Below are 13712 nucleotides of genomic sequence, written 5' to 3'. Positions count from 1 at the left end.
ATATTACTATTGGATGATAATTTACGGACGAAAAATTTTTATTTTCATCTGTTGATAGTCTGTAAGACAGCAGCTTATTTTACTCTGATAAAACTGAGACTCGTCAGAAAGTTGACGTCAATTACTTGCGATAAAGTTCTTTGTTAGTCAAGCTGATAACAATTTACTGCTGCAACTTGCTGTCAAGTAAGCCGCAAAATTAACACTTTTATAAGTTGGCGGCAATTGGATGTCAACTTCCTCAGAAATTTGGCAACGCGGCAGTAGATTGTCGCTCTTTCTAAAGAAGTTGGCAACAACTTGATGTCAATAGTTACAAAATGAAGTTGATGTTAATTTGAATGACTTGACTAAAAGCTTTGCCATCAGGGCGAGTTCACATCTGTTGAATAAGTAACAACCGTCGTAATCGGACTTTGTTAATAAGAAACTAATTTTTTAAAAATAATATATTAATTAAACATAATTATGTTAATTATAATTATCAGGACAACTTTTATTAATGGTTTTTCTGATTATTATGATCATAAATTGTTATTAATTAAATGATTAATTTTATTGATTATTTCGCGCGTGCGCAGTCGCCAACTTTATTTCAAAAACCGCGCGGTTAAAACGCATCAAAATGGCGGCGGACGTTGAGTTCGGGTACGCGTCTAAATTTCGTTCCGTTTTTTATTCGGTTTTATATAAATACCAGTGAGTGTTCAGACTTAATTATATAATAGATAATTAACATAAGTTGTGACAATTATTTTGAGATAATAATTAATGAAATCAGTGGTTTAATTTCTCGTGTCTTAATTAATTTGTGATTGCAGCGATCCAATGATACTGAAGTTAGCCGACATTTAAACATTATTTTTTTTCTTTCGAAATGACAATTAAAAAAAAAAATTCGGGAAATTGCGTGAATAGTTTTTGAAATTTTCTACATGAGCATTTTCAAATTTTTTTACTTTTCGTAATTAAACTGTCAAAAAAAAAATCAAAAATTTTTAATTGTCTGCTAACTCCAGGGTCCTAGTGACTTAGTATTTGTTGTTAGTGATGATAAAGCGGTTTAAATTTTTTTTTTTTAATAATTGACTTATTTTGTGACTACAATTTTTTTTTTTTTTAATGTAAGACTAAAATGAGAAGCAGATGGTAAAGTTAAAATAATTATGATGCTAAATTGAGTGGTAATTGTCACTCATTTAATGTATAAATTTTTTTAATATTTCGCGCTTGCGCAGTCGCCATCTAGATTTCAAATACCGCGCGAGTGAAAAGTATCAAAATGGCGGCGGGTGTTGAGTTCGGGTACGCGTCTAAATTTCGTTCCGTTTTTTATTCGGTTTTATATAATTATCAGTGAGTGTTTTAACTAAATTATATAATAAATAATTAATAAAATGTGTGACAATTATTTTAAGATAATAATTTCTAAAATCAGTCGTTTAAAAGTTTGTGTTTTAATTCATTTGTGATTGTGGTGACAAAGTAGTTGTAGTTGGTGATGAAGTGAGTGATATTTTTCAAGTGTCTCTTAGTGATTTTATATAGTGATTATGTGTAATGTAAATTTGTGTGTATTAAAAAATATGTGTTGTGTTTTAGTTAATTTTTTTTTTTTTTTTTTTTTTTTTTTTTTTTTTTTTTTTTTTTTTGTGAGTGAAGTAGTGGTTGACTTATTTTGTGATTAAGTGGCTGAAATGAAAAGCAGATGGTGGCTGGTTCGGTGAGTCAAAAAAAAATTTTTTAAATTATTTTATTCACGCAATTTAATTCTGCGAAAAAAAAAATTTTAAAAACGCGGGAAAATTTGAAAACTGGATTTTTTAGGCAGAAGTAAAATTATTTTTATTTTTTTATAAAAATGAATCTAATTAATTTATAGTATGAAATTATAAAATTTTAATTTTTTTAAAATTGGCGGGAAAATTTGAAAATTAATGTTTATGGACTGAGTAAATCAATTATTTGGTTTTTAAGACTAATAGGAAAATAATTCGGAAATATTTTGAAAAGAGTGACAGGAATTAGAAATTTGAAAAATAAAAAATTTGAACTTGTAAAAAATTCAAAAATATTTGTGTTATCAACGGTAAGTGAATTAATATTGAATAGCGAGACGATGAGTGGGTAACTTTTCTATAGATGGCGTTAGTTTGACTTTCAAGGCAGTGCTGCTTTGTGGTCGTATTAGTGAACTATTTCCGCATTGATTTTGAAAATTTTCACTAAAAAATAATATAAATATTAACCGGCTCACTTTACCCCATTTACTATCGAATTTCATTTTCAATTAAATTAAATAATTCATTTAATCAGAAATAAAAGTTTCCCCGCTTTCAATTGAATAATCATTTTTTGCGGCCCATTTTACCTCAACTTAATTAAATTGATATGAAAAAAAAATGAAATTAAGGTTTTTAAAAAAGGAAAAAAAATAAATTAAAAGAGACCGCCGTGCATGTAGAGAATAAGCAATTATATAATAAAAAGTATGAAGAAAAGTCGCAGAGTAAAAGTAAAAAAAAAAAAAAAATTGAACGGTTTGTCTGAACTGAAGACAATACAAGTGTGAAATAAAAATAAAAGTCTTAACGAGTATCTGGTTATTTTTTGCGGGATAATTTAAACGTCGCACATAATGCCGGCAACAAATTTGACCTTATTTCCGCTTTAAAAAGCGGTATCTCCAAAAAGGCCAAGTAAATACTTAGAGTGTCACGTGTAATTTTGTTTTATAATATTTAAAAGCAACCGGCTGACAAGTTAACACCTTTAATGCTCGAGGTTATTTACTGCACATCGGATTGATTTGTCGCACTAAATATTTACGAATAAAACTCATCAATCTTTTATTTTCGAAACTTTTTAAATTCGATATACAAAAAAATCAAAATATTTTTTTAACTCACACTAAAATTCAAAAATTTTTACAATTTTTATACGAAATTTTGTGGTAAATTTTTAGAAGCAAATACTCAGTTTTTTTTACCAATTCTTGATATTTTTAATTTTATTAATAAAAAAAAAAGTTGGGGGGGGGGTCTGTAAAAAATTAAAAAAATGATTTTTTTCTTTGGTTTTATTTTTTCCGTCCTCACAAAAATTTTTGATATAAATATGACCCGGTTACAAAATATATTTTTAATGTGGGGTAAAGTGAGCAGTATAAAAATTTTAAAAAAGCAGAAATTAAATTTTTTTTAATATACAGTAAAATTTTGAAAAAAAGTATAAAATTACAAAAATAAAAATTTCAAGGTCTAGTTTGAAAAAAAGAAAACTCTAGGGGGCCCTTATTACCCCATTTTTTTTAATTGAAAATTAGGATGATATTACTCCTGGAAAATTTAATTTACGTAAAATTTGATGGTGTCCATCTTGCCCTTTTTAGTTGCTCATAAAAGACGAGAAAAAAAATTTTTTACAAAAAATAAATCATTTGTATAAATATTAAAATTTCCCATTTACATGACAAGAAGATGTCAACTTAAAAATTGTTATCGTAAAATTCTACTTTATAATTTAAAATAATAATTACAAGGATTACTTTTGACCTCTAGAGCGACGGGTCAATATGAGAATAAAATCTATCTATGAAATTAAAAAAAAAATCTCCGGTGTGAACCATAAAGAACCAAAATGTAATCCACGTAACAGAGCTCCCCAGGTTCCAGGATCGTAAAACGACAACTTTGTAACAAAACGCAGCCATAAAAATATGCTTTAAAATATAATATCTCACACAAAGTAATACATAACATAAATCTCCATGAATGTTATTCTCACCATGGCATGTCCCAGCATATAAGTGCCTCAATAGTCTTTAAAGGATCCAAGGATCTAAAAGCTTAAGTATTTTAAACCGACAGTTAGTCTTTTACTATTAAAAAATTCAATAATAAAAATATATATATGTTTAAGTACTAAGTAGCAAATCGTTTGTTCTTTATACCTGATCTTAGTACTTTTAACACCGGGTTATTATCATTTTTATATAAACTATATATCCTGTTCGTTATAAAGTCTTGCGTAACGATGTACTAATAAAATGTATCAGTGATTCGTTAGATGATTCTATATTATATCATAGGGTTGTTTATGATCCGAACAAATAACTGTATTTTATAACTTAGGGTAAAAAGAATTTAGTAGTTTTTTCTGGCATTAAAACTATTTTGCATATAGTGAATTTAATACCCGAATATGTAGGGAAGGAAAAGGGATCACGGGTAACTGAGAAAAAAATAAAAAATTCAAAGAATAATGCTAAAGTCATTTATTTTTGTCGTATTCAGATTTCTGGTCGATTATTTATTTTGACAGTTGGGTGTCATTTCTTGAGCCTGAAAATAAATAACTCGTTGAAAATTGACGGACTTTGCCTCAGGGTACATTTCGCTGTATTCGAGGAAATTTTTAATTTTGAGGCCTCGTTAGTCGTTTTAAGAACTTAAATTTTGGAATTGATTTATTGAGGAAAAAACTGGCGGAAAATGTGAGGGTGGTGTTATTTAGAAATACGCTGCTCTTAAAGCCGCGGAAAATAGAAATTTTCATAAGTTTTTTACGAAATTCTTGAATTTTTCTGGATTCTAATTTTTCTACGCCTGAAATTTCATTTTTTCAGCAAAACTTGCAGTGTTTCACTGAAAATTATCTAAAAAATTCACAACGAGAATTTCCGAAGGCGATTTCATTTTTGAATTTCTGAAAATGATCAATTTTCGTAAATTTCCACCGAAATTCTTAATTTTTTCATTTTTTAAAATTTTTTCCTGCTTAAAATTTCACTTTTTCAGTAAAACTCGCCACGTTTCACTGAAAATTACTTGAAAAATTCACTCCAAATATTCCCGAAAGCGATTTCATTCTTAAATCCATGAAAATTATCATTTTTCGTAAATTTCCACCGAAATTCTTGATTTTTTCATTTTTTAAAATTTTTTCCTGCTTAAAATTTCACTTTTTCATTAAAACTCACCACGTTTCACTGAAAATTACTTGAAAATTTCACTCCAAGTATTTCCGAAGGTGATTTCATTCTCAAATTCACGAAAATTATAAATTTTCGCAAATTTCCACCGAAATTCTTGATTTTCAACCACGTAAAATTTTTTTCCCTCCATTTGTCGTTACAGGAATTTTGAACTTTTCACACCTCGTCGAAAATCATCTCCAGCCTCGAGTTTTTAAAAAATTTCATACTTTTATTTTTTACGAGGGATTATATATCAAGGACACATTTTGGAATTTAACGATTGGATTTATTTTGTCATGCATAATTAAAATTTTTTATTGAGCATCTTCACATTTCCTTTTTGAGATTTTATTAGAGTCTAGATTATAAAATAAAATTATTATCATTATTTTTATTAGTAATCTCGAGCTAAATTGCTTACATCTGTCGGCTTAATATTTTATTGCAATAAAAAGAGTTTAATAGATCAAGTTTGTCATTACGGAGGTTAATTACTTACAAGTAAATTCATTTGATGAATTTGTTGTCATTAAATTTTTTTTTTTTTTTTTTTTTTTTTATCAATTATAATTGTTATTAATTTTCTATATTTTTCCTACGAAAATTATTGAGTCGTGCGTGAGAAAATTTTATTTTCTATATCAATACACTTTTTTTTTTGCTTCTTGTCAGAGAAAGTTGGTCAGTCTTTTATAAAAACCAGTGAACTGAATTGAACCCCTTATAAATCCATTCGAAGTTTAAAATAAAAAGGATTCGATTCAAATCTTTTGTTGGTTTGTAAGAATTGTGGAAATATAGATTTTTTTTTTTTATTATGTTATATATATAAAAATATATCCTTTCATTTCAAGTGACATGAGAACATTTGATAGAAATAAAAAATTTAGATAAATTTTTTTGTTTGCCCGGGAAAAAATTTTTTTAAAAATTTTATACTTAAAAGTGGCCTAGTAAAATTTTTCAAGGCCACTTTCGGTATAAAATTTCTCAAAAACATTTTTTCGGAGGTTAGATAAGTTTAATTCAAAATTTTCGAATTTTTTAATTTAATACGAAATGAATTTGAATGGCGGGAAAAAAAAATTCAAAAAATTTAAAAGATTTATCTGTTATTTATGTTTATTAAAAAAAGATATTGCAGTATAAATGATTTGATTTTCCGGTCGAAAACCCGTTTGCTTGTATCCTTTTACTCCTACGCAAGCCGAAAAAAATAAATAAAAAAAATCAACGACCCAGTGAATCGCGTGCACCCACCCCAATTTATCCACACAATGAAACTTTTCTCAAAGACGAAGTTTAGATATAAAAATCATAGAGCACAATGATCCCTTTATATATTTACCCTCCTGGCCCCCGGCGTCTTAACCCGTCGCCATTCATCTTAACCTGCATTACTTTTTTACCAAAAAATCTCTCATTTTTTTTCTAAATCCTGGAATTTGATCACAATATCAATCCTTTCTCTACTCCTTCTAAAAAAAAACTCAATACCTTTTATATAAAACTCCCGGTTTTAAAAAAAAAATTTATATAAATTTTTTTTTTGTCGTAATCTTCAAAGTAAATCATAAAAATTTTTCTCAAAATAAAAATATAAGAAATTTTATAAATAAATTCAGTTGCGTAAATGCAGTGAATGTATCGTTCCCTTTTGTCTTTCTTTAAAATGAATAAAAGATGCAGCCATAAATTATTATTTTTTTTTTTTTTATTTTTTTTTTTTTTTATTTATTTATTCTTATAAATCGACACAAGCATTACTCATCAATGTGTTCAATCGCATTCACTTACAGTGAGTAAAAAATTCATGAACGAGACGTGAAAAAAAAATATTTAACAGATAAAAAGACACAAGGACATTTTATTATTTATTTAAAATAAACTAGAGTTTTTAAAATTTTTGTTTATGGAAATTTGGACGTGCGTGAAGTTTAAATTATTTGAATACCATATGTGAAAATTCGAGGTACGAGTTATTAATACATTAAAAATTATAATTTTTTAGTCTATTGAATAGTTGTTTTTAAATGTAGTACAGACAAGAGCTCTGTATAATTTAAATTTTTAAATTTTAAATTGTGAATTACCAGTAGTTACAGTGGCAGACGTTAGTTATATTATGAAAGTCAAAGAGTTTCATTGATGTGAGCGGCTAACATCAATTGCTACTGACACGTGTAACGTTTTCTTTACATATATGTACATATATATGTATATAAGAAAGTATTTTACTATATGATGATTTTAAAAGCTTTAGATTTATGTTCGGCGGAAGTTTAAAACTGAGTAAATGTCTTGTTTCCCGTATGAAAAAACAGTATATGGTTAAAATATATAAAACCATATATGTTTGCAACAAAAAAATATATGATATATTATAAAAAATCATATAGAGATTTTAGCCGATTTAATATAAAATTATATACAGTAGTAAATATATGTATTCCATATATGTAACTTATATGTTTTTTATATTAAGCCATATATACATTTACATTTACCTTATAATATATTGTATTGATATATTTCCTTTTATATTAAAAAAATATAAAATTTTTATATGAAATGAAATATATGGTAGAATATAATTTATGTTATATATGCCACCATATATTTTCTTTGTTATATTTAAGCATATATTTTATTCGGTGTATGTATATGTATATGGGTATATTATATATTCGCTTCAAATTAACTAATTTCAATAATTTTATCTGCAATTTAAAGAGTACATTAAAATTTATATCTAATTTAATTGGAGTGGGTCATAAAAATAAGAAACTTTTTTTTTCCATACACAATATAAATATATGTTTTTATATATGATCAGAATATATTTTTCGTATATGATAGAAATATATATTTTTATGTATGATAAAAATATAGTTTTCGTATATTACAAGAATATATATTTGCATATATGATGAAAATATATTTTTTGTATATGATTGACATATATATTATATATATGCTAAACATATACGGACTCGTATATGATGAATATTATATTTTTTAATACAAAAAAAATATATCGAAAAATGTAGTTAAATTGGCTACATATATTTTCTGATATTTATCATATATTTGTACATATATTTTGACCAAATATGTTATTTTCATACAATTGCTACACTAAAGATGTCAATTTAAAATTTCCTTTTTTTTAAATTATTTTTTAAAAAATTCCAACTTAAATTTAAAAAAAAAAAAGTAAATTTGTTCATTGATAATTTTATTTAAATTAGGCACAGAGATTTTCTGTCCAAAAACTTTCACCGCCGTCGCAATTTTGTGAACAACATTCATTATATTTCTTGCACTAAAAAAATGAAAAATGTATTAATAGGATGATAATTATAATTATTAATTAATTATTGAAAATTATACGTACTGGGCTTCCCTTTTCTAGGCAAATTATAGACGCACTTGTAATCAGATATCCAACAGCCATAATGACCATTGAAAATAATACGAATATATAATTTGAATTTGCTGACATATTTTTTTTCTGCAAATTAAATTTTTGATATTTTATTTTAATTCTATCAACAGTAAGTTGATAAAAAAAATTTTTAAATATTACGTGGCACTTACTTGACTTTTTTTTACGCCTTATCACCGGGTACTCTAAGTAAAGATTGTGATTCCAATTAAATTTATCGATACTTTTATAAATAGTGAAACAATAAAAACACTTATCAATTTTTTTTTTCACATGGTTCATCGAAATTTTTAAAAATAAAATTTGATATTTTAATTTTCCGTAAATTTTGCCATTGAATTAAAATTTTTTCCAATTACTACAATTAAATTTGATTGAGAAAATAATTAATAATTAAATTATAAGAATCCACTTAAAAAAAAAATTTTTTTTCGGGCAATGTCTTAAAATTTTAAAGAGAAAGTGAAGCTACACTTAAATTTAAAACCCCATTTTTTTACCTGACTTCTTTTTTTTTTTTTTTCGTACTAAAAGCAGCCACTCCCTTCTCCTCAAGTCATTGGAAAACTAATACCTGCGAAAAATACTTAAGGCATAGATTTAAAGAATTTAGAAAACTATTTCAGTCAAAGTTCGTAGACCAGCGACTAAGAATCTCATAAATTTAACATCTACGTGAGTTTTTTTTTCTAACCAAATTATTCTAATAAATTTGCATTATTTTTTTTTTTAATTACAGTTGATACAATAAATAATTACTTTATTATTCAAATATTAAATGGAAAAAATGACCAAATTTCCGATAATCAAATTTATTAAAATATTTATTTTTTTAATAACGATCGGATGTTTGATAAATGAAACATATTCTTTGGGTTTTTGTCGGAAAACTGGAGACATAGTATGTATAAATAATTACTAATAATAATAATATCTGTCATAAATTATCAAAAATATATTTATATATTTATTTTTAGTGTTACGGTCGAGAGCAATGTTGTTCCAAATATTGTCATATCAATAGTTTTTTTGGATTGGGTCAGTGTGCTAGAAAATTCTATTTTATTTAATAACTATTTGTAAAAAAAATAAATATAAATGGCTGCGTCTTAATTTTGAGTTTTTTTTTTTTTTTTTTTTTTTTTTTTATTATTATTATTTTTTTATTATTATTATTTTCATTATTATTATTATTAAAAAGAAATTTTTACAATTTAATATTTTGACTTATGTTTTGTCCCTAAGTTATTGCTGACGAAAAATTATCGCAATGACCATTGGTCAGTAAAAAAATTTTACCGACTGTGTAATTAAGTATAAAATTTTTAAAAATATTTATTTCAAGTGAAAATAAGAAAAATATTTTTTACTCTTACACAGAAAAAAAATTTTTTGTAGTAAAAATTTTTTGCGACAAGAAATCGTTTTTTTTTTGTCTGTGTAAAAAATTTTTTTTTTATGAAAAAATATAAAAGGAAAAAAAAATTTTTTTAATAATAAATAAATAAATTGTAGTGAGTTTAGATAAGAAAAATAGAGTCTGTTGATTAAATCTTGTTTCACTTATCTCAAACATCTTACTCGCGACGTGCTCTTGTATCTGTTGTATCCCGATGTACTTCTCATCACGTGGGAGTTTTCGCAACAGAAAATTGGACATTGATCAATTTAACATCTAACCAACGTGGGCAACTGTAATTTAACCTTGTATGTAATAAAATAAAATCAAGTGGAAAAAAAAAAGAAAAAAAAATAATAATTCTCATAATAAATAAATACCTGAGTTCATGACCGCCATAAATCCTTTTATGATCGATGGAGATTAATAAACTGAGGTATTACAAGTACAATCGGATGATGACGAATCAAGAGTTTGTAGTAATGCATGTGTTGGTTATATGTTGGATTGGTGTACGGTATGATATTTTAAACCTTTGAGCATGCATTCCTAAGTACCGCGGCTGATAATGCCTCATCACGTGCAGTTAACTGTTGATCTTTTTGTGAATAAGTCTAATAGGCATTATTCAGAGTCTGGGTTCCTTTGTGTGTCCGTTGTAAGTTTAAATAAAATTATTATCTGGCTTGAGATCCTGGAGATCGTTAGTGCGATTCACTGACTCCGACACCTGATCAACGGATTTAAATTATCATGTCATATGTTTTTTTTTTTATTTAAATAACAAGTGGATTTTATATAAAAATTACATTTTTTTAATATGTATTTTTATTTATTTTACTTTGAATTGTAATTGTGGCTTAACTATTGAAAATATCAAAAAATTGTATGAATACATTTTTTTAGCAAATTGAATTCTCTATAAAAAATGTGCTTATGAATTTTTTCATAAACTCAATATTTTATACATTACACGTCATTGATATTAATTTCAAAATTTTTATCAAAAATACGTGATTATTCTTTTTATGAAATTTCAAACCAAAATTCCGACTAAACTATCAAAGATACGATAAAAATGACTTGGTACAATTTTGTAGCAAATTAAATTTTCTACAAAAAATGTCATTATAAATTTTCTCATAAACCCAATATTTCAGACGTTACACGTCATTAATATTAATTTCAAAATTTTTGTCAAAAATACTTGATTATTCTTTTTATGAAATTTCAAATCAAAATTTCAACGAAACTATCAAAGATACGATAAAAATGACTTTGTACAATTTTGTAGCAAATTGAATTCTCTACAAAAAATGTCATCATAAATTTTCTCATAAACCCAATATTTCAGACGTTACACGCCATTAATATTAATTTCAAAATTTTTGTCAAAAATACTTGATTATTCTTTTTATGAAATTTCAAATCAAAATTTCAACGAAACTATCAAAGATACGATAAAAATGACTTAGTACAATTTTGTAGCAAATTGAATTCTCTACAAAAAAGGTCCTTATCAATTTGAACTCAAGTCCAATAGTTTAGGCAGTATAACCTCATAAACAAAAAAATGAAGATTTTGGAACTTTATTGTCACTAAAAATGAATTAATAGTAACAATGAATGAAACAAAGCTCAAACTGAAGTACAAAGTAAATAATAATGTAATTCAGCATCGACGTTATCGACATAGGAAATTAATTACGTGACATCCATGTGAATATTGCCAAGTAAACACGTGGTCGCGAAGGTCCTTTGAAGGCTGTTTTGATCATCGAAATCACGCGTCAGATCGGTGGGAACAATCCACGTGACGGAATTCATTTTATTGTTAATAAAAAACAAAATAATTTAAAGAAAATACGCAGGAAGATTTTAGCTGAAAAAAATAAAGGTCTGCATCCAATATACGTACATGTAAGTTTAAGATATTTCATCACGACATCTGCGTGGTCTTATATCACGTTCCGTGACCTGGAGGTAAACGTCGTCCACGTAGTCCTGCTGGCGTGTAGCGGTATCCCATACGAAAAAGACAAAGAAGCCTCTATAGCAATATGGAGGCTGTGACAAAGAAGCTCTCTGAAGCTAAAGTAGTGGAAGAGTAAGAGTAAGAAGTTGAGGTAAAATAAAAATAATAAGAGTGTGGTGAAGGGCTTGAGAGGGACATAAAAACGTATCCGCAGCAAAACGATCATAAAATATTATATGATATCATCTTCTCGTGGTCCCAACCGTTGCCGGGTTTAGCTTTGTCTCCGTTTCATCTGAGTTGTGGACTCGTATTGTTTCCATCGTTTTCTATTTTTTTTTTTTTTAAACCTTTATAAACTTTGAATATTTTTAATTTAGACCTAAAATTTTTTTTAGTCTAAAATACTATTTTATTTTAAAATATTTCGGTTTCAAATAAATCAGTTTAAAAAAAAAAATTTGAATTTTTTAAATTTTCCCAGAAAAATAAATTTGAAATTTTGTAATAAAAATTTGGATTTGGTTTTTTTTCAAAATTTGGAAATTCATTTTTTGAACTGAAAAATTTTTTTTAGAATTGAAGAATTTAAAATGAAAATTTTAGAAAATGGATTTTATCTAAAGCTTAAAATAAATTTCTTGTGTTTGGTTTGAAAAGAAAGTTATAAGAGTTTAAAAGATACATATTTATTTGGAGCGTAAAAAAAAGTGCATTGACAATGGATTGAAGACTTACATTGGTACTTGAAGGTCCTGTCAGCCATAACAAATTACCAGTCGAGCGTACACACGATTCAGTAGCGGTAACTGAAGACATGTTAGCGATTCTTACATATGTTTAACCCAAGCCTCCGCAAGAGCGCGCTCCCCGCGACTGGCTACGTGATTAATTGCTCTTCGTCTGGCGTCTTTAGACATTTTTATCCTCTTATTCTTTCGGTCAGGAATTATTTGCATGTCACCGATTGTCAGGGACTGATGTCCGCGAACAAAGATCCGATTAAAATTCACAAAATTTTCAATAAAATTATTTGAAATTCAAATTTTAACAAAACCGTTATAAATTTTTTTATTTTTCATATTTTAAATACCAACAGTATTTTATTGTTTAAAGTTTAAATAAATAAATATTTCAGTTATATTATCATAAAACCTCGGGAGTTTAAGATGCCGCGTCGATAGCGAACCGAATTTTTTCGTCTTACAACCGGCTCGAGGAATCGGGAAGAAATAACCGAGTGTACATTCGAGATAAAGGATGCAATTGACCCGGACATGCTTATTCACTTTTGCTACCGCGCCAACAATTTTAAAAGCATTAATAAAATTTTTTTTTTTTATAAATTACAATTTATAAACATGAAACTTTTATTTTTTTTTTATTTTTTGTTAATAAAAAAAATCTAAAATGTCCTTCTGAAGTTCAAAAGTTTCTCTAATAAATTTATTTCGCATTTTTACGTCTCCCAAAACGCCTCGAAATTTTGTTTTCTTAATTTTAGAGTTATTGGGGTAAGATGGGTCGGCTGGAATTTTTTATTTGCTAGAGTATTAGATGTACTTGAAGACCCATGGGTCAAGTTAAACGATTTTTCGAAATTTCAATATTTTACAGCCGGTCAAAGTCGATCTGTACGGATGTACGAGTCGAACGATTGCCTGTATCTCGGAAATGGATCAACTTTTTGAAATAATTTTTGCGGGGATTTCAAGATGTCATTGAGCCTTATAGCCCATGCAATTTTGGGGTAATTTGGTCAAGTCGTTTTTTAATTATCTTACAAAAAGATTCTCGTACAGAATTTTTTTTTGAGAAAAAATTTTTTTTGTCGGATTTTAATTTCTTTGTAGCTTATGGGGTTGGATAGACTTTAATGGAGTGGGGTAAAATGGTCATATATATTTTTGGT

At 26.7% G+C, this 13712-nt stretch overlaps 1 protein-coding gene across 1 annotated transcript in view; it reads left to right on the top strand.

The window, feature by feature from the left end:
* Positions 1-1647: 1647 nt before the first annotated feature.
* LOC103574706 (POU domain, class 6, transcription factor 2) overlaps positions 1648-13712 on the top strand; it is a 506104-nt gene continuing 494039 nt past the window's right edge. The window contains exon 1 of the mRNA XM_053741928.1: positions 1648-1723. The gene's annotated coding sequence lies outside the window, so the exon portion shown is untranslated. The remainder of the gene's footprint in view (positions 1724-13712) is intronic.

This window comes from Microplitis demolitor, chromosome 9, assembly GCF_026212275.2.
Source record: "Microplitis demolitor isolate Queensland-Clemson2020A chromosome 9, iyMicDemo2.1a, whole genome shotgun sequence".
Classification (NCBI taxonomy): domain Eukaryota; kingdom Metazoa; phylum Arthropoda; class Insecta; order Hymenoptera; family Braconidae; genus Microplitis; species Microplitis demolitor.
This window is presented reverse-complemented; position numbering and strand designations above follow the sequence as displayed.